Below are 21,524 nucleotides of genomic sequence, written 5' to 3' on the forward strand. Positions count from 1 at the left end.
AGAAGGACGAAACGACTTTCTAAAAAAGAGTTCAGTAAGATATTTTGTGATACTCGAAGTGATTGCCTTTAGATCACAGTAGTCACTCGTTATATAACAGCAAGTTTTGAAAGATTCTCATCTATTGCAGCACTGGCAAGGTACAGCGCTGTTTCGTGCAACAATTCGGTTTTGATTATTTTAGTTTTTTGAAACTACTGTATTTACGCATAAAAAATTTAAATTTTAAATTTCTTTCCGTTTCTTAGTGGTTCCGCAATTTTTTTTGAAGTTGTCACCGCAGATACGGTGAATGCTGCAGTCTTAGCTTGACAGTTGTCAAAGGCTGAGAATGTGTGTTGGATATGAAGCTGGGCCACTCAAGGAATCAGTCTAAACGTGTTGTCCACTAACTTGTAATCCAGTGTTGGTATACACTGGTTTGTGGAAAAGTAATGTTGGAAAATCTCCCACATATTTTCGACATACGTATCTACATCCATACTGCAAAAGCCACCTTACGATGTGTGGTGGAGGATTTTTTTGTGTACTACTGTCACTTCCTTCTTTTCCTGTTGTAGTCGCGAATGATTCGCGGAATGAACAGTTGCCAGCAATCCTCCATGTGACCTCGAATCTCTAATTTTACCTTCGTGGTCTTTTAGGAGGAAGCAGTGTATTGACTGATTCTTCTAAGGACGTACTCTCTCGAAACCTTAAAAGTAAAGCACATCATGATGCAGAACTCCTCTCTGTCACTGAATGTGGTTGAGTATCTCTGCGGACCGTTTGCGCTTACTAAATGAACCTATAACGAGACGCGCTGCTCTCTGTTGGATCTTTTCTGTTTCCTCTATCTGGTGCAGATCCCAGACTGAGGAGCAATATTCACGCATTGATCGAACGAGTGTTTTGTGAGCTACCTCCTATGTGGGTAGAATGCACTGATAAGCCAAAACAGTATGGCCACTGCTCAACGCGACGTTGTATGCCGCATGGTGGCGTTGCGGGCACATGACGCGGTAACAAAAGTATGTAAGCGGAGAAGGCACGAATGGGGGATCACCACAGCAAAGATATGGGCTGAAAATAGAGAAACCCATTGAGATAAGCAACTCTGACAAAGAGCAGATTATTATTACGCAGAGCCTGTGAAGGAGTACCTCAAAAACGACGAAGCTGGTCGAATGTTCACGTGCTACTCTCGTGAGCATCTACAAAAGGAGGTAGAAGGACAGTGAAACCACCACCAGGAGCCAAATGGTTGGACGTCCACGACTCTATACAGAACATGGAGTTCGGAGGCTTGTCTCTTCTGCACATGTCGGTAGATGGTGATCTGTGGCATCTCTGCCTATAGAGCTGAATGCTGTAGCACGCACAAATGTTTCGGAGCACACCGTTTATCTTACGTTGTTGAACATGGAGCTCCGCAGCTGACCGCCCTTACGTGTTCACTTGTTCACCCAACGACATCGTCAATTACGATTGCAATGGGCACGGGACCATCGGGATTCGTCAGCCGATCAATGGAAGTGTGTCCGTTGTTCAGGTGAATCACATGATTGCTACACTAGGTCGATGGTAGTTTTCACAAACACCCTTATCGAGATGAACTGCTGCTCGAAAAACACAGCGCGACACGGACGCAGGCTGGTGGGGGCAGTATTATGCTACAGGAGACATTCTCCTGCTCTTGCATGGAACCTGTGGTAGTGATCGAAGCCACGCTGATAGCTGCGAACCACCTACATCCCTCCATGCTTGAAGTTTCACCCGACGGCGATGTCGACTTTCATCACTATAACTGACTGTGCTCGGAGTCAAAAAGGTGCTACAGTGGGTTGAGGAGCATTATGGTGAATTCACGCTGATGTCTCAGCGACCAAATTCGCATGGAGTAAATCCTATGGAATCCATATGGGTCACTATCGGGAGCCATCACTGCCGCAAATCAGTAGCTCGTTATTTACGAGAATTACATGACCTATGCGTAGACAGACGTCTGTGCCACATATCTCGAACAACCTATCAACAAATGGTCGATTCCCTGATACGCAGAATCAGCGTGTATTTCGTTCCGAAGACGGACAAACAAACTATTAAGCAGGTAGCTCATCAGTGTATATTATTTGAAGATTCGTCCAATGCATATTTCTGGAACAGTCTCAGTTCAAAACCGTAATTGAATTTAGTTTCTTATTTTACAAGTTACAGTTCTCTCAGGAGCAAAATGAACGGCAACGAATTTCGATAGCAAAGCTATCTTAACGAAGCGAAACGGATTGACAACGGAATTTCCAAGTGACTCTAGAGGTGCAGTTGTAGTTAGATGATTGACGCCGAGTCACGTTTAGCTTTAGCAAGGCCATCTACGTTTAGATGCCTCCCCTTATTAAACTTACGATTACTCAAAGAGCTATCGGTTGCTAAGTATTGTGCCTTAGTAGACTTAGATTGACACAATGTTATCGTGTTCCTTTATCTTAACGTCGAGCTGCGGATAGCTTGAACATATGGAATTTCTTATTTCGGAATAAGAAAAGAACATATTGCTCGTGTGTCGAGCATTGTTTAGTTATCTAATGACAATCTACTTGACCGTGTGGGAGGGGGGGGGGGGGACGAGAGGGGGGGACGACTTCCAAGTGAATAAAAAAAAATTGGTTCAAATGACTCTGAGCACTATGGGACTTAACATCTGAGGTCATCAGTCCCCTAGAACTTAGAACTACTTAAACCTAACTAACCTAAGGACATCACACACATCCATGCCCGAGGCAGGATTCGAACCTGCGACCGTAGCAGTCGCGCGGTTCCAGACTGAAGCGCCTAGAACCGCTCGGCCACCGCGGCCGGCTCCAAGTGAATCACGAGAGATACTGATCCCGCAACTACTACTGGATTAAATTATTCACATCCCGCCCCCAGTGAATAATCTTGCAGAGCTGCCTTCAGTCAGAAGGTGATGCATGCCCGTACTCTGTGCATCGTGATGTTGAGATCCTTAAATGTTAGTTTTCAACCGCAACTATGATTGTAACTTTTCTATACGGCTGTAATGAAATGGATATTCACCAAGTTCGTAAAGTATACGTAGGGAGATCGCTGGTGTCCTTCGTTTGCCTTGAGTGCTTTAGAAAATCTGAATTGGGGTTCGGGGACTTGAGCCGTGGGTCTCCTGAATGAAAGTCCATTTCCTTACCACTGCGCCACCCCCACCCATATTCATGTTTCTTAAGAAACTTCTATTGTTAATGGTATAAGTTATGTGAATTGCAAATAAATTCGAATAAGCTTTTGAGGAATCACCAGTTCCATAAAATGTAAAATTTAGCACTTCGTAGAGTATTCGATGCGTGGCGCAGAAGTTATGAACATTACATGCGACTCAAGGGCACATAAAACATTAAAATAAACATAGAGGTCAAAACTTACGGAAGGATTGTTCTATTGACCGAATGTTGCAGCTAAACTTGGCGTATGGCGCGAGTATGTACGCAATATCTGAGAAGCCTGTTACATGCTTGTATGTAGTGGACATGGCGGAACGTCACGAGTTAACAGACTTCGGATTTGGGATAATAATCGTTGCAAGACTCTTGGGACATAGGATATCGGAGAGTAGACAAGAATCCGAGTTTCCGAGGTCTCAAGTGTCTAGGGTGGACGTCAAAAAAATGTCTGTGAAATCTTATGGGACTTAACTGCTAAGGTCATCAGTCCCTAAGCTTACACACTTAACCTAAATTATCCTACGGACAAACACACACATCCATGCCCGAGGGAGGGCTCGAAGCTCCGCCGGGAGCAGCCGCACAGTCCATGACTGTAGCGCCGAAGACCGCTCGGCTAATCCCGGGCGGCGGTGGATGTCCAATACCACAGGGACAATGCTTGCACAGTTATGTGAAGTTGGCACCCGACTTTTGAGAAATATATAATTTCTTAAGAGTTCTTGATAGATATGCTGTAGTTCTAGAGTTCTCTGTAGTTTTACGAAATTACGCGAAGAAATCAATAGTATACGGGAACCTTCAATAATGTAAAATAGATATTTTGCTAAGAAAAAAAAAATATGATCAAAATTCTGAATTGCTCCCCCAGAGTTCTACAGAAAACTCTAATCACATTTGTTGCGCAGTTAATAGTTTATGAGGCAGCTGGAATAATGAGCGACGCATTTTCACTTCACACAGCTTTAATGACTTAAATTTTAAAGAAGAAGGAGCAGACATCTAATGAACCTTTACCAGCTGTATATGGTAGACGATAAACCGTATGAAACGAAGAACTTTATGATGACGCTTTATTCCATTCTGTACATTTTAGTGAAACCACACAACACACCTACTTCAAATATCCGTAAAAAACTATTCCACAGACCTAGTTGACTTAGAACTCACGATATTAAAATGTACCAGAATAACAAGACCAATGTTTCAGGGATGTCAACGGCAGCTCTATGTCAAGAACTCTTCGCGATACGTTTGTATTCATATTCAGGTCAACAGCTGTTATTTTGTATACGCCCATGAACAACTAAATTAGAGAGAGAGAGAGACAGAGAGCCTATCGCTGATTGTTAGCGTGAATGTAACAGTTCTGCGTGTTGCGTGCCGTGATCGCATGGTAGTCACACCTTGTATTGATTGCCTGCATGACAGTCATGTTCAGGAAATGCAAACGCTCTGTACATCGGATTTCCTACGTATGGGACGCGCCATCTCCAGGTTCGTGTAGTTATTTGACACCCATGTACCATCGCGTCAGCGGTGTCCTGGGAATAAACCTACCTCTATTAAGGTAAAACCGCTGTCGTCAGAGTCTGCTGTCCCGGACAACAAATCTACTACATCTACATCCATACTATGCAAACCACTGTGAAGTGCACGGTGCAAGGCACATACAAGGGGAAGTTCTCGGACACAGCCAACCGATTCGGCTCATATTTGGCAAATTTCTTGTGTACAGCCTAAAACAAAAGCCTCTGAGATTTGGTTTAACAACACCCGTTTTTGAGAAACTACTCCTATAATTCATGACGTGCAATCTACTCAGAACTGACGGGCTCGATAGGTAATTGAAAAACGAGCCTCTTTTATCAATATATTTGGGGGTCCGCAAACGCATATTTTCGTAGAAATCGAGAAATGAAACTTTTTCTACAGCTGCTTATGCACCCAAAATGTATGCGTTACTAAAGGAAAGCCTCGCTGGCGTAGCGCCCAGTGCATCTGGCTGGAAAGCAGGAAATCTGTGTTCAATTCCCAGTTCCATTCTGCAGCTTTTTTCGTTTGTATTTTTTCCCCCATTGAAACTGGTAATAAAAACTAAAAACTAAACTCCGCCCGTAGAAGCGATGAAATGCCTAACGGTACCGACCGGCCGCCGTGTCGTCCACAGCCCACAGACGTCACTAGATGCGGATATGGAAGGGCATGTGGTCAGCACACAGCTCTCACAACCGTTTGTCAGAGTACGAGACTGGAGCCACTACTTCTCAATCTAATAGCTCCTCAGTTTGCCTTCAGGGGGATTAATGAGGCGAGTAAACCGATAAGGAATTATAACAAAACAGACAAGCAAATTTCTCAGATGACTTGGGTTAGTAGAAAGAATTAAAATTTTAGGCCTCGTTGTATGAAAAAAAGAATCCGAGTAAGACTGTTGCGAAGGCAAACATTCGACACACGTTATCGTATAAGCGAAGTTCTCATGGCGCGCGAAACTCTTAGCTTGAGCCATACTATCGTGGAACATTACCCATGCGAACGAAGGGCCGTGAGTTTGGCACTAACATCACACGCAGGCGTGATGGCTCACGCTTCAAATCAAACGTGTTTGATTTTCAGTAGTGAGTTTGCCTCTTCTGTGATTACATCATATTACAACGTCTAGTGCTACGAACAGCAAGATGACAACTAGAGCCGTTAAAGGTTGTGTGATCAAGTTGCAGGACAGCGAAACTTTACAATTTGTGGAACTTTACACTGCTGACGGTAATTATCCTGAATTTGTTGTGCCTGTCGATGTGGATGTCTGTGGGCAGTTTGCGGAAGTTCTGTGGGCCAGTAATTTCTTCTTGACGCCACGATCCTGGGAAAATCGATGGTTTTCATCCTCTAAGTCAATTAAACCTCGTGAGATGTAGGTGGGATTTGTTTACCGCAGCAAATTTGTCCACCGACTGTATTTTTAAAGATATTGCTTTTTAACATACTCTGAATTTACTGAAAGGTATGCCGAAAACGCTTATTGCAACTCTTCGAGTCATTGAAACTTGATAGTTGTAGACTCTTTCTACTCGAGCCATGTTACGCCAACTGTAAGGTTTCATCAAATAGGTTTTGAGCGTAAACGCATCATACCCTACAGTAACAAATTCTGTTGGCTTTGCAAGGAAATTTGTCTCAAAAGCGTTGTACAATGTGCTGTTTCGAAATATACTACGACTTTTGCGTTTTGCGAAGTGTACAATTTTACATTTATGGACATTTCAAGCACGTTATTAATCTTCGTACCACTTTTAAATATTATTAGTTTCTGACTGGGTATTTGTGAAGTATTTGTGACGTGATAGTGCATAAAAGAGACGGGGAGTACTGTGTTGGCAGCAGTCAAGAGATAACAGCAGAATGGGTCGCCCAGAAGAGCTCGGACACTTTCAACGGGGACTACTCATTGGATGTTACCTCAGTAACAAATTCATCAGGGAAATTTCAACCCTTCTAAAACAGCCCAGGTCCGCTGTGGGTGATGTGATTGTGAAGTGGAAACGCAAATAAACCACCACAGCCAAACCGAGACCACGCAGACCTCATGTGCTGACGCATACGGACTGTCGAGCATTGTGGGGGTGTAGTTGTAAAAAATAGCATGGAATCAGCAGAAGGAACCTCTCGTGACTTACAAAGTGCTACCAGCAGCCCAGCTAACACAATGATCGTGCGTAGGGAGTTAAAAAAACAATGGGGTACAATGGTAGGGCATGCCCTCATAAACCAAACATTTCTGCAATTAATGATGAAACCTTCCCGTCTCCTCTATACCTCTTTTGTTAATGATAACCTTCCCTTTTACCATAACCTATGAAACCTTTCCTTAGGGTTCTATCTCTTGCTTAATAATAACAAATGAAATCTTCCCTTTGAAATTTATTCTCTTTCTCAATATTCACGTACAAATTAATTGCTGCTTTTTAAAAGTGATTTTCGGATTATTTCGACGAAACATAGAATGTGTCGTCGTCGTGTGGCCCTCAGTCGTTATCTGCAATAACCCAAAACTGTTCCTTACCTTTTTTACTGTTACTGGATCGCCATCTGTCTGCTACATCGAACTGCGACATGAATATACATACTCTGTTTTACTATGCTCTGTTAGCTGCTGGTGGGCTTTCATAATAAATGGCTGTATTTATTACCAAAGCTGACGTTATTCTTTAATAGCAAAGCTGACGTTATTCTTTAATAGCAAAGCTGACGTTATTCTTTACGTAATTTGACTGAAGTTACGTAATTCATAGTTAAACTTTTTATTGACAACAATAAAATTTTGCAAAGTTTTATGTTGATGGTTTTTGGGATGGATTATAATCAGTAATGCAACATTGCTGGCAAAAATTAATTATATTCTGAAAACGCTTCAAATATTTACTGTTGGTAATGAAATGATTTTACAAACGTTCAAATGGGACTTATTTTTTACAATAATCTTACAACTAGCATTGCGCAAACATACCTTCAGTAGTCTTGAGTTTCGCAAAGAAAATATTTCAATAATATTAGTTCCTCTTATGATAATAGTTAGTTGGTGTCTCTGTACATCCGTTTATAATCTCTTGTAAATCATAGCTGGTGGCTGGCAGGCACACTACTACTCTCCACCTCTCGCTTCAGACCTGCTACCAACTCGCTTCACATCTCGCTTACTACTGACTTCCTACGAACGCTAAAGTGCGGTCTCTCCTGCAACAGTGCTTTCTGGTGCAGACAATCCCTGCTACCATTACAAAATGTATCAATGCGCGGTCTTTCCCGCCCTTTTCTTAAAATATATCCATACGCGGTCTCTCCCGCCCTTTTTAAAATTATATCAATTTGCGGTCTCTCTTGTCAACAATACTTTGGTGCAGACATTCCCTGCTACCAAAATTATTTCCAACATGACAAATATTAAATATTCCGATTTAATCCTATTAATAAAATATAAACATCTTTCATAAATTGTGATTTGACAATAGACAATAGAAATACACACTTCTTACAATGATCAGCGAAGCTTAGGTTGGTGCAAAGAGCGACGCCATTGGACGGTGGATGACTTGAAACGAGTGATTTAAAGTGATAAATCTCACTACATCCTGTCGCAATCCGGTGGGACGGTTTGGATTTGGTGAATGCCTAGAACGTTGCCTGACATCATGTATAGTGACAACAGTGAAGTACAGAGGAGGTCGTGTTACCATATGGGGGTATTTTTCCGTTCCCTGTCATAACTGTAGAGCAGCACCTGTCAGGCAAGGATCTATGAACAACAGCATTCCTGAAACGGACTGGCGTGCCCAGAGTCTTGACTTTGGGATGTGTTAGAACGTTGGTTTCGCTCTAAATCCAAGTGTCCTAAATCCCTATCTTCTCCGGTTTTGGCTCTTGGGGAAGAACGTGCTGCCATTGCTCCAGAGGCATTCGAACACCTCACTGAAATTGTGCCCACCAGAAGTTTCGGCCCTTGTAGAGAGGAAGGGTGGACACAAGCCTTGTAGTGAGAAACGAAACGAGGAAGGCAGATTGCTTTTAGATGTGTACACAATGCCCGTCGGCGTCCTCATTTCATTCAGTCAGTGGAAATATCACTGGTAAGTAAGTTACAAAATATGTACATATTTCAAAACACAGTACATACAAACAATTTCGATGAAGCCGGAGTGGCCGAGCGGTTCTAGGCGCTACAGTCTTGAACCGCGCGACCGCTACGGCCTCAGGTTCGAATCCTGCCTCGGGCATGGATATGTGTGATGTCCTTAGGTTAGTTATGTTTAATTAGTTCTAAGTTCTAGGGGACTGATGACCTCAGAAGTTAAGTCCCATAGTGCTCAGAGCCATATGAACCATTTGATGAAGCTGCATGCTAGTAAGGTACGTTAAGTACTTGTGGGGGTCGGTCAAATGAAAAACGAACACCCTCCATAACGGGACCATGGAATAGTTCCATTCAAAAGTAGTTACCACACGCGTTAGGATATTTCTCTCACGGGGAGACGCGGTCGGCCGCTGAAGAATCCACAACCGCATCCACTCTTGCGCTCCCTCGTCCTACTGAAACCAACGTCCACCCATGTCTTTCTTCAGGTAATCAAAGACGTGGAAATCACACGGGGAAACGTCCGGGCTCTTTGGAGGATATTCCAGCGCTTCTCAACCAAATCGCTGAATCTAAGCATTCGTCTGATTAGGAGTGTGGGAATGGACAAAATACCATAGAGGCAGTAAAATGAAAACCGAACACCCACCACAGTGGGGCTATGGAATGGTTCTGCTCAAAAGTAATCACCACTGGGAGGCGGGACGATCAGTTCCCCTTTCGTAAAACGTGGTCGACCGCTGACGGATCCTCTACTGCTTCCACTGTCGCATTTCCCCGTCCGACTGAACTCGACGTCCACGCACGTTTTTCTTCAGGTCATCAAAGATGTCAAAATCACGCGGAGAAAGATCGTACTGTACAGACCATGCTGCAGTGTTTTACAACCAAACTGCTGAAGCGTAGCCTTCGTCTGATTGGCAGTGTGGGGGCGGCCGTCATCGTGCAACAGGATGATGCCGTCCGCTAGCATTCCGACAGTTCGAGGGCAAACGGTAAAACCACCAGTGGAAACATCCCACATCTCCCCCGCCAATGAAATCCAAAGCTGTTCACACAGGTTCCAGTAAGGTAATGATAACCTCCTTCGACTGCAGTAGACCTCTGCTCGTCGAGGTCCACGCGCTTAACCACACTCAACGTGCAATCCCGTGAAGACACTTTGCAGAAGCGGCGACGCACTATAAAGCCAAAACGTACAGAATGCTGTCAGACCCAATCATCCTGTTGCACGATAAGAGCCGCACGAGTACTGTCAATCGGACGGAGGCTACGCTTCAGTAATTTCGTTGGGAAACGCTGGAACATCCTGCGAAGAGCCCGGATCTTTGATCGTGTGATTTTCACATCTTTGGGGATCTGAAGAAAGACATTTGTGGACGTCGGTTTCAGTCGGACGACCAAGTACAAGAGTGGATGATGTTGTGGATCCGGCGGTGGCCGACCGCGTTCTACGAAACACAAATACACTCCTGGAAATTGAAATAAGAACACCGTGAATTCATTGTCCCAGGAAGGGGAAACTTTATTGACACATTCCTGGGGTCAGATACATCACATGATCACACTGACAGAACCACAGGCACATAGACACAGGCAACAGAGCATGCACAATGTCGGCACTAGTACAGTGTATATCCACCTTTCGCAGCAATGCAGGCTGCTATTCTCCCATGGAGACGATCGTAGAGATGCTGGATGTAGTCCTGTGGAACGGCTTGCCATGCCATTTCCACCTGGCGCCTCAGTTGGACCAGCGTTCGTGCTGGACGTGCAGACCGCGTGAGACGACGCTTCATCCAGTCCCAAACATGCTCAATGGGGGACAGATCCGGAGATCTTGCTGGCCAGGGTAGTTGACTTACACCTTCTAGAGCACGTTGGGTGGCACGGGATACATGCGGACGTGCATTGTCCTGTTGGAACAGCAAGTTCCCTTGCCGGTCTAGGAATGGTAGAACGATGGGTTCGATGACGGTTTGGATGTACCGTGCACTATTCAGTGTCCCCTCGACGATCACCAGTGGTGTACGGCCAGTGTAGGAGATCGCTCCCCACACCATGATGCCGGGTGTTGGCCCTGTGTGCCTCGGTCGTATGCAGTCCTGATTGTGGCGCTCACCTGCACGGCGCCAAACACGCATACGACCATCATTGGCACCAAGGCAGAAGCGACTCTCATCGCTGAAGACGACACGTCTCCATTCGTCCCTCCATTCACGCCTGTCGAGACACCACTGGAGGCGGGCTGCACGATGTTGGGGCGTGAGCGGAAGACGGCCTAACGGTGTGCGGGACCGTAGCCCAGCTTCATGGAGACGGTTGCGAATGGTCCTCGCCGATACCCCAGGAGCAACAGTGTCCCTAATTTGCTGGGAAGTGGCGGTGCGGTCCCCTACGGCACTGCGTAGGATCCTACGGTCTTGGCGTGCATCCGTGCGTCGCTGCGGTCCGGTCCCAGGTCGACGGGCACGTGCACCTTCCGCCGACCACTGGCGACAACATCGATGTGCTGTGGAGACCTCACGCCCCACGTGTTGAGCAATTCGGCGGTACGTCCACCCGGCCTCCCGCATGCCCACTATACGCCCTCGCTCAAAGTCCGTCAACTGCACATACGGTTCACGTCCACGCTGTCGCGGCATGCTACCAGTGTTAAAGACTGCGATGGAGCTCCGTATGCCACGGCAAACTGGCTGACACTGACGGCGGCGGTGCACAAATGCTGCGCAGCTAGCGCCATTCGACGGCCAACACCGCGGTTCCTGGTGTGTCCGCTGTGCCGTGCGTGTGATCATTGCTTGTACAGCCCTCTCGCAGTGTCCGGAGCAAGTATGGTGGGTCTGACACACCGGTGTCAATGTGTTCTTTTTTCCATTTCCAGGAGTGTAGATTGTCAAGTCTCCCCGTAGCATGAATGTCTTAACGCTTGTTGTAATTAGTTCGCTTTTCATTTGACTGCCCCTTATACGTTAAGTAATCACACTAAGAAAGTACAATTCTTAACCGTGCATGTGTTTCTTCATATTTAAGTCTTTAATACTCGGATTTCTTGTATTAAGAGCTTTCTTGTAGAAGAGATTATGGGTCATGCATGTCAGCAAGACAAACAAAAACCGTAATATTTTTGCAAAATATTGGAACATTTGTTATACTGCATATGTGCAATGATGCACATAACAATGACCATCCTTGCTCCCTTAAAAATGAAAACGATAAGCGGTATGAACCATACAGCTCTTATCGTTTCTCCATTCCATTAAATTTCCAAAAATTTGGAAACAGGCACGAATTCGGCTAACTACGCACTATGCAGCTATGACAATGTCTGCTACGAGAAAAGTATTATAGCTAATGGTGCTGCGGCGCTAACGAGTTTCAACTGCTTCAGTGGATGGTTATATACAGGTTTATTCATAAGTATCTCCAGGATTTCACAAGCCGACACCGTGAAAACTACGAGACAGGCACAGAAATGACTCTTATCAGTGACACAGCATCTCTCCAAGTTTCGATTCGTAAATGCGGCGTGGCCTAGTTGAAGTAGGGGACAGGATGTCAGAACATTATAGACAAATCGTCCACTCCGTAATAACGCATCGAATAAGTTCGGGTCTGGAGATAGGCAACCCAATGGACAGATTTCCAAAGCAATACGTGTCAGTAATTTCCATGTTTTATGCATTTACTGATGTTTGCCGTGTCACAAACAGTTCCCACATTGGGCATATTGTCATGTTAGTTAAAATCTTGGAGACGTGCTGTATCCACTGACGAGTCATTTCTCCATGACTTGTAGTTTTGGTGCAGACGTCTTGTGAAACACTGGAGGTACTTATGAAAAACCCTGTATAAACGCAGTTAGCATGTTATGTGATCAGAAGCTTTCCCGGCGTATGTACTGTTTCCAGGGCTCTCGGGTGTCCAGTCAGACGCGATCGTTGAAGTCTCACGATATTTCGGCGAATAATCTTTCCGCCATCGTCAGTGGCTCTGATGGAATCCATGGAATCCCATCAGAATCACCTGATGATGGCGGAAAGGTTATTCGCCGAAATATCGTGGGACTTCAACGATCGCATCCGGCTGGATACCCGAGAGCCCTGGAAACCACAATTATCACGACTGAAAAATACACTATTGGCCATTAAAATTGCTACACCACGAAGGTCACGTGCTACAGACGCGAAATTTAACGGACAGGAAGAAGATGCTGTGATATGCAAATGATTAACTTTTCAGAGCATTCATACAAGGTTGGCGCCTTTGGCGACACCTACAACGTGCTGACATGAGGAAAGTGCCAACCGATTTCTCATACACAAACAGCAGTTGACCGGCGTTGCCTGGTGAAACGTTGTTGTGATCCCTCGTGTAAAGAGGAGAAATGCGTACCATCACGTTTCCGACTTTGATAAAGGTCGGATTGTAGCCTATCGCGATTGCGGTTTATCGTATCGCGACATTGCTGCTCGCGTTGGTCGAGATCCAATGACTGCTAGCAGAATATGGAATCGTTGGGTTCAGGAGGGTAATACGGAACGCCGTGCTGGATCCCAACGGCCTCGTATCACTAGCAGTCGAGATGACAGGCATCTTATCCGCATGGCTGTAACGGATAGTGCAGCCATGTCTCGATCCCTGAGTCAACAGATGGGGACGTTTGCAAGACAACAACCATCTGCACCAACAGTTCGAAGACGTTTGCAGCAGCATGGACTATCAGCTCGGAGACCATTTGTTTGGCGACATCGCGGTGAACGCACATTGGAAGCGTGTATTCGTCATCGCCATACTGGCGTATCACCCGGCTTGATGGTATGGGGTGCCATTGGTTACACGTCTCGGTCACCTCTTGTTCGCATTGACGGCACTTTGAACAGTGGACGTTACATTTCAGATGTGTTACGACCCGTGGCTCTACCCTTCATTCGATCCCTACGAAACCCTACATTTCAGCAGGATAATGCACGATCGCATGTTGCAGGTACTGTACGGGCCTTTCTGGATACAGAAAATGTTCGACTGCTGCCCTGGCCAGCACATTCTCCAGATCTCTCACCAATTGAAAACGTCTGGTCAATTGTGGCCGAGGAACTGGCTCGTCACAATACGCCAGTCACTACTCTTGATGAACTGTGGTATCGTGTTGAAGCGGCATGGATAGCTATACCTGTACACGCCATCCAAGCTCTGTTTGACTCAATGCCCAGGCGTATCAAGGCCGTTATTAAGGCCAGAGGTGGTTGTTCTGGGTGCTGATTTCTCAGGATCTATGCACCCAAATTACGTGAAAATATAATCACATGTCAGATCTTGTATAATATATTTGTCCAATGAATACCCGTTTATCATCTGCATTTCTTCTAGGTGTAGCAATTTTAATGGACGGTAGTGTATTTGCAAATACACATTGTGGCGTACCGGAGGCTCAAGATAGTTTTATAACATTTATAATTGTACTAGTGTACCATATAAGGAAATATTTATCTAATCGTTGAAAAGCCACGTTGTTTCTACCTTTTTTGTGTACTAATTTTTAGATCCGTATCCCGCCGAATTTTTAAACCACCAGTGTCTAAGTTCCGATTTTCTGCAAACTATGTCTGGCAGCACTACCTGAAATATCCCGCTGGTGACTTGTACGTACCTTCAGTAAGACAGAGCATCACGCCATCACTTCCGAACTGCGTCAGCATGGTTTCAGCAACACTGTGCCGAGTGCTTGTGTCGTCTCCACTCGAGATGCTTGACCAAGGACGTAATGAACACGTGCGTCACTCCATCGAGATGGGTAGCCATGCGGTGGTCCCATCCCAGACCAATCTCGACGAGCTGAGGGTGGCTGTTGAGTGGTTATGAAACAGGATGTTTCCCTAGAACTTTCCGTGCCTCGGAGAGTCCACGCCACGGCGCATCGTTGCCCTCGCCTGGCCACAACTGATTGCTTCCCCCAGCTGGTGCCCTAGTAACTTCGTTGGTGTCCTAACGAATCGGTCTGAGTGTCTTGTGATACGCCTCGCGTGTTGCAGTAATTATTCAGATGTGACTTTTCATCCGATAAATGTGCATATGACAGGTGAACTTAACGAAACAACAAGAAATACCTAAAATGAAGACACTTTTGATTGTTGTCATCGTAATCATCGGAATGGACGAGCTTTAAAAAATTTCAGCGGTATACACTGATAGCGGTTTAAACTGAGAAATATCGTCAGTTCATTCTTGTTGAATAGGGACTGCTCCTTATCCCACAAAAGCATGGAAATTATTTTTGGAGGTATGTTCGACGCACAAGTGTAACTAGTGTTATATCTACGTCCCAATTTTACGTCTCTTGAAGGAAGGCACCAAGGTAATGCCCAAAGAATGGCTGCCATAGTGAAACCACGACTGTGCAAGAACGTCTGCTGTGAAATTACGTCAAAAAGTGCTTAGTTCCACGCACCGCTGGCTCGATAGCAGCGCTTAGTGTGCAGCCACTTGAGAAGGATGAAGTTCGTAGAGAAGCATGTTGGGACCCGCACATTCCATGTAAAGACTACTGTGTACTTTTCTACGGCCTTCATCTCCACCAATACGCATGTTTTCTAATGCGATCAGTTGGCCCTTCACCAGGTCGTTGCCACGTGCTATATCTGCTGCAGCCAGATAGCAGTGCCCACGTCAGTGAATGCAGAAACGGAAAAAGCTGCCAGGCGGGAGAGCCACCTGCGGCAGAGTAACCCAGCCGAACGATACGGAAAACGAAATGTGACAGACAGACTACGGACAAGACAACAGACAAGGACAAGGCAAACAACCTTACGAAAACGAGACGCTACGCAAAGCAGTCGCCACAACGATGGCAACAAAAAAAGAGTAGTGGAGAAACAAGTCCAAGACGCAACCAGAGAGAGTAATCGGGTGACAGTAAAGGTACTTATCCAGCAGCAGTTCAAGTGCAGCGAAGATCGATCCTTAGGTATCAAGCCTTAGCACTGAACTGACTGGCTGCGCTTATGTTTCTTTTCCTGATAATTCGATTCCCCACTACGGAAGCGGGATGGCAGAGGATAAAAACCGCTCTGCAGCCAAAGGTTACAAAAACTGTATTTAAAATTGGTTAAAACATATAAAAGGTGACAATTACAGAAGATTTTGTAAAAATACTTAGGCGGACGATAGTGACGATTTTTACATAAAAAAGTGACAATAAACGAGGATTTGTAAAATGCAGATAGATGAAAATACTGATGGTTTTTAAAACTCGTTTGACGATTTTATATTACAGTTAAAATATAGTCACTCCTGAACGTGAATGATGCCATGGTGTATTGGTGGTGCTGGATGACTCTCGAAAAAATTGTCATGATGAAGGTGTGATCATGAGTATGACCATGGGGCCCTGTAGAGCTGCAGGTACCGACATGAAGTCAACAAGGTAGATGAAGAGGGAAGGACAAGACTGGAGAATGGTGTGAGGTGGAGCGTTGTGATTAGGGTTGGAAAGAACGATATATCTCGGGACGAATTTCATCGTTGAGGACTGGAAGTTGGTTAAAACTTCTGCAGGAGAGGGTGTATGAAGGTGGAATATGGATGTAGTGGCGGAGCAGGTACTTTGATGGTGATTAGTGAGTAGGAAATTGGGTGCTGGGAGTAGGTTTTGCGATTAATGTACCAGAAACGGTATTGGCCGGCTCACTCACATGGCGCCCTGTGTGAGGGCAGATTGTTAGCGGTGCCCTCTGTCGGCTATATGGGCGGACCACGGTTTCTCTCATCTCTGCACTCAACAACGGACTTGCTTGGTCCACCTGCTGTCCTTTCCCATGTCTACACGTCGCACCCTACAACATTTCGTTTTCACTATGGACATACTTACGGCTTCCTCTGCATTATGGTCCCTTACCCAGTTTTTTGTTTTCTTGCTATCCTTAGCAATTCGCAAGATGCAACTCTGCATTGAGCACTGAGAAAACCTTCGGTTTTGCACTTAAAGTACACATCTCATTTCCATATACAAGTATTACAACCGGTAATACACAATGATTGTAAGCTTCCCTCTTCAGCCACATCAAACCTTAGTTTATATAATTCCGTTTAGTTTACCAAAAGCACTCCAGGTCATTTTTACTCTACTGCTTTTTTTTGTTACCCAATCGTTGTCTTTAGCTAACACAAATACAGAACCCCCCCCCCCCAACTGATAGTGTACCTTCATTGTTCATTGGTACTATGCTTTTTCTGTGTGTTCATTATACAGGGTGGCACACGATAAGTCATCTGATTTGTTTCATGAATAACACATTTGTAGTTGTCAAGATTTGTAATTTATGTAGAAGTAAAGAATACAGCTTGGAAATACAACCTAATGAATCACATGTTCAATATGACTGCTGTTTTGGTTTACAACTTCTTCAAGTCGCACACGTGCATTGCGACGACTCTCCGACACAAATCTTCTGGAATGGCGCGGCATAACTCCACAATGATGACCCTAAGTTGCACTGAATTTTTGGGTTTTCTGTGGTACTCCTTCTCTTTAAAGAACCCGCAAAGGAAGAGGTAACATGGGTTAATGTCCGGGCTGTGGGGTGGCCACATTCCTCCTCCTGCATAACATTCTGGAACTCTGTTTGATCATACCCAAGAGCCAAGTCTTTGTGCAGGAAAGCAGCACAACGTTGGCAGTATGGGGGCGTGCTCCATCCTGCATGAATCATTGTGTCTGCAACGGAAAGCATAAGGCCATGAGTTGAGGAAACAACTGGTTTCGCAGAATGTGTAAATAGCGTTCACCGGTTACTGTAGCATCGAAGAAGAAAGGACCGATGACTCCATGGCTTGACATCGCGACGCACATGCACACTTTCTCCCCGTAGACGTCTTTCGTGTGGATTATTCGCGGAGGTTTACGTACTCAGAATCGAACGTTCTGTTTGTTCACAACACCGTTCACGTAAAAACAAGCTTCGCCTGAAAGACATGTGTTGTGTAGTACTGCCTCTTGGTCTTGCTCGATTGCCCACCGTGCAAACTACTGTCTCCGCTCCTTGTCTCTCGCAGTATGCTAATGCGCCACAATCATGTTATATGGACACAAACGAAGGTCGGATTGAATAATTCTTTGCACAGATCGGCGTGAAATTCCCAACTCTGCACTGGCTCTTCTTGTTGATTTACTCGGACTACGAGTCAGAGCCAGTCAAACTGCTTCAATGTTTTGCGGTGAATATACAATACGTGCATGTGGCCACTGACACTCCAGAACAGATCCAGTACCGTCAAATTTTTGATGTGATCTGCGTATTGTCTTTGGGCTGCGAGCCCACCGTATGCCGAAATGAGCACGAAACCTTCTGTGTGTCAAGGTAACGCTGTTCGTCATCTTTGTCTTTTGTGCGAAGGTCAACCGTCCTTTGTCCGCCATCGCGGCAAACTGAAATGGCGGACTCAAAACGGTAGCGATGAACTCGCAACGACATATGGCGTAATTTCCATGAACTGCACGAAGTTGAGCGCACAATTTGAAAGCTATTGCCCCAATAGTACACTTGTAGGATCAAAATTGAATTGGGTGACTTATCGTGCGCCACCCAGTATATTTTGTTAGTCTTACTGTTACTTTTTTACACTCTTACTCTAAAAATTCCTGTTAAACTTTCTCATTGTTTGTTGAAATTTATCTTCGCTAGAGGCAAATGGTACACTGTCATCATGAAAACGAAGGTGGTTCTTATACATTACAGCGGATTCCTCCTTTTTCGCTGTTGGACTTTTTCACTCTAGGACTGCTACAATAATTCTGCTGACACGAAATACCTCTTTTACTTGCACAAGTTTCACTGTCCTAGTGAAGCGTAGCATTAACGACGGTGTGCAACAGATTTAATGGATCACTTTTTCGAAACCCTGTAATTCCCACCTATTGCGACGTTTAAGTTTAAAATTTGGTTCAAAGGTGCGTACAACCTTCCTGTAAAAGCTTGGCGCTCTGCGTCGTCACTATCGGGCTCTACGACGCTCCGAACAGCAAGGTGTCAACACACACACACACACACACACACACAAAAGGCCACAGCTCTGAAGTTAATGTGATGCGTAAGGTGGGGTTAATCACATTACATTAGTACCAAACTTACCCACAATTCTGCCCAGTGCCATCGTGGGCATATCACACAATGGAAGGTCATCACAGCCCCCCTTATCCACATTTCATCGCTTTTAACGCTTCTGCGATGGAGCTAAGAACCGCGAAGCACAGCATTGAAATCATGCGGTTTTGTTATGAGTGGCCGAGGAAAAAGTTGCAGAAACACCGATGCTCAGAACAGGCACGAAAAGGCCTCTGGGGTAACATAAAAAACCTCAATGAAACTACCCCTTTCCCTGTGGCTGATTCCTACACTTTTAGAAAACAACACTTCACAGTGCGATGAGCATCAGCAAGACGTTCTTCACAACCTTTGACACTTCTGACACCCTCAGACGTTTCGTCCCTTCTCTAAGGGCATTTTAGGACCGCATCCCTATAAAAGTGATCTGATCCCTTTGTAGCACTGTGCGACTGTAGTTTCTGCTCTCGTGTACTGGCTGGAACCAATAGGAACTGTTCGACATCATTCAACGAATATTGAACATGTTCCTAATCAGCAAAGGTTTGCTTATGCTCTTTCGTCACTCCCATTTCGTGTTCTCCTGTGTGGTGTGATCATGAGGGTGGTGGTGGTGGTGGTGGTGGGGGGCTTGACACATACCCTGCTGGCCATTAAAATTGCTACACCAAGAAGAAATGCCGATGATAAACGGGTATTCATTGGACAAATACTTTATACCAGAACTGACATGTGATTACATTTTCACGCAATTTGGGTGCATAGATCCTGAGAAATCAGTACCCATAACAACCACCTCTGGCCGTAATAACGGCCTTGATACGCCTGGGCATTGAGTCAAACAGAGCTTGGATGGCGTCTACAGGTACAGCTGCCCATGCAGCTTCAACACGATACCACAGTTCATCAAGAGTAGTGACTGGCGTATTGTGACGAGCCAGTTGCTCGGCCACCATTGACCAGACGCTTTCAGTTTATAAGAGATCTGGAGAAGTGCTGGCCAGGGCAGCAGCCGAACATTTTCTGTATCCGGAAAGGCCCGCACAGGACCTGCAACATGAGGTCGTGCATTATCCTGCCGAAACGTAGGGTTTCGCAAGGATAGAATGAAGGGTAGAGCCACGGGTCGTAACACATCTGAAATGTAACGTCCACTGTTCAAAGTGCGGTCAATGCGAGCAAGAGCTGACCGAGACGTGTAACCAATGGCACCCCATACCATCACGTCAGTATGGCGATGACGAATACACGCTTCCAATGTACGTTCACCGCGATGACGCCAAACACGGATACGACCATCATGATGCTGTAAACAGAACCTCGATTCATCCGAAAAAATGACGTTTTGCCATTCGTGTACCCAGGTTCGTCGTTGAGTACACCATCGCAGGCGCTCCTGTCTGTGATGCAGCGTCAAGGGTAACCGCAGCCATGATCTCCGAGCTGATTGTCCATGCTGCTGCAAACGTCGTCGAACTGTTCGTGCAGATGGTTGTTGTCTTGCAGACGTCCCGATCTGTTGACTCAGGGATCGAGATGTGGCTGCACGATCCGTTACAGCCATGCGGATAAGATGCCTGTCATCTCGACTGCTAGTGATACGAGGCCGTTGGGATCCAGCACGACGTTCCGTATTACCCTCCTGAACCCACCGATTCCATATTCTGCTAACAGTCATTGCATCTCGACCAATGCGAGCAGCAATATCGCGATAAGATAAACCGCAATCGCGATAGGCTACAATCCGACCTTTATCAAAGTCGGAAACGTGATGGTACGCATATCTCCTCCTTACACAAGGCATCACTACAACGTTTCACCAGGCAACGCCGGTCAACTGCTGTTTGTGTATGAGAAATCGGTTGGAAACTTTCCTCATGTTAGCACGTTGTAGGTGTCGCCACCGGCGCCAACCTTGTGTGAATGCTCTGAAAAGTTAATCATTTGCATATAACAGCATCTTCTTCCTGTCGGTTAAATTTCGCGTCTCTAGCACGTCATCTTCGTGTTGTAGCAATTTTAATGGCCAGTAGTCTACATTAAACATTAGATTAAAACTGTAGAAACTACAAAAAGGTGGGAATTTAAGGAGATGGGACCTGGCTAAACTGAAAGAACCAAAGGTTGTTCAGAGTTTCAGAGAGAGCATAAGGGAACAATTGACAGGAATGGGGAAAAGAAATACAGTAGAAGAGGAATGGGTAGCATTGAGGAATGAAATAGTGAAGGCAGCGGAGGATCAAATAGGTAAAAAGACGAGGGCTGGTAGAAACCCTTGGGTCACAGAAGAAATATTGAATTTAATTGATGAAAGGAGAAAATATAAAAATGCAGTAAATGATGCAGGCAAAAATGAATACAAACGTCTCAAAAATGATATCGACAGGAAGTGCAAAATGGCTAAGCAGGGATGGCTAGAGGATAAATGTAAGGAAGTAGAGACTTATCTCACTAGGGGTAACCGAGCGAGGTGGCGCAGTGGTTAGACACTGGACTCGCATTCGGGAGGACGACGGTTCAATCCCGCGTCCGGCCATCCTGATTTAGGTTTGCCGTGATTTCCCTAAATCGCTCCAGGCA

This window comes from Schistocerca americana, chromosome 5, assembly GCF_021461395.2.
Source record: "Schistocerca americana isolate TAMUIC-IGC-003095 chromosome 5, iqSchAmer2.1, whole genome shotgun sequence".
Classification (NCBI taxonomy): domain Eukaryota; kingdom Metazoa; phylum Arthropoda; class Insecta; order Orthoptera; family Acrididae; genus Schistocerca; species Schistocerca americana.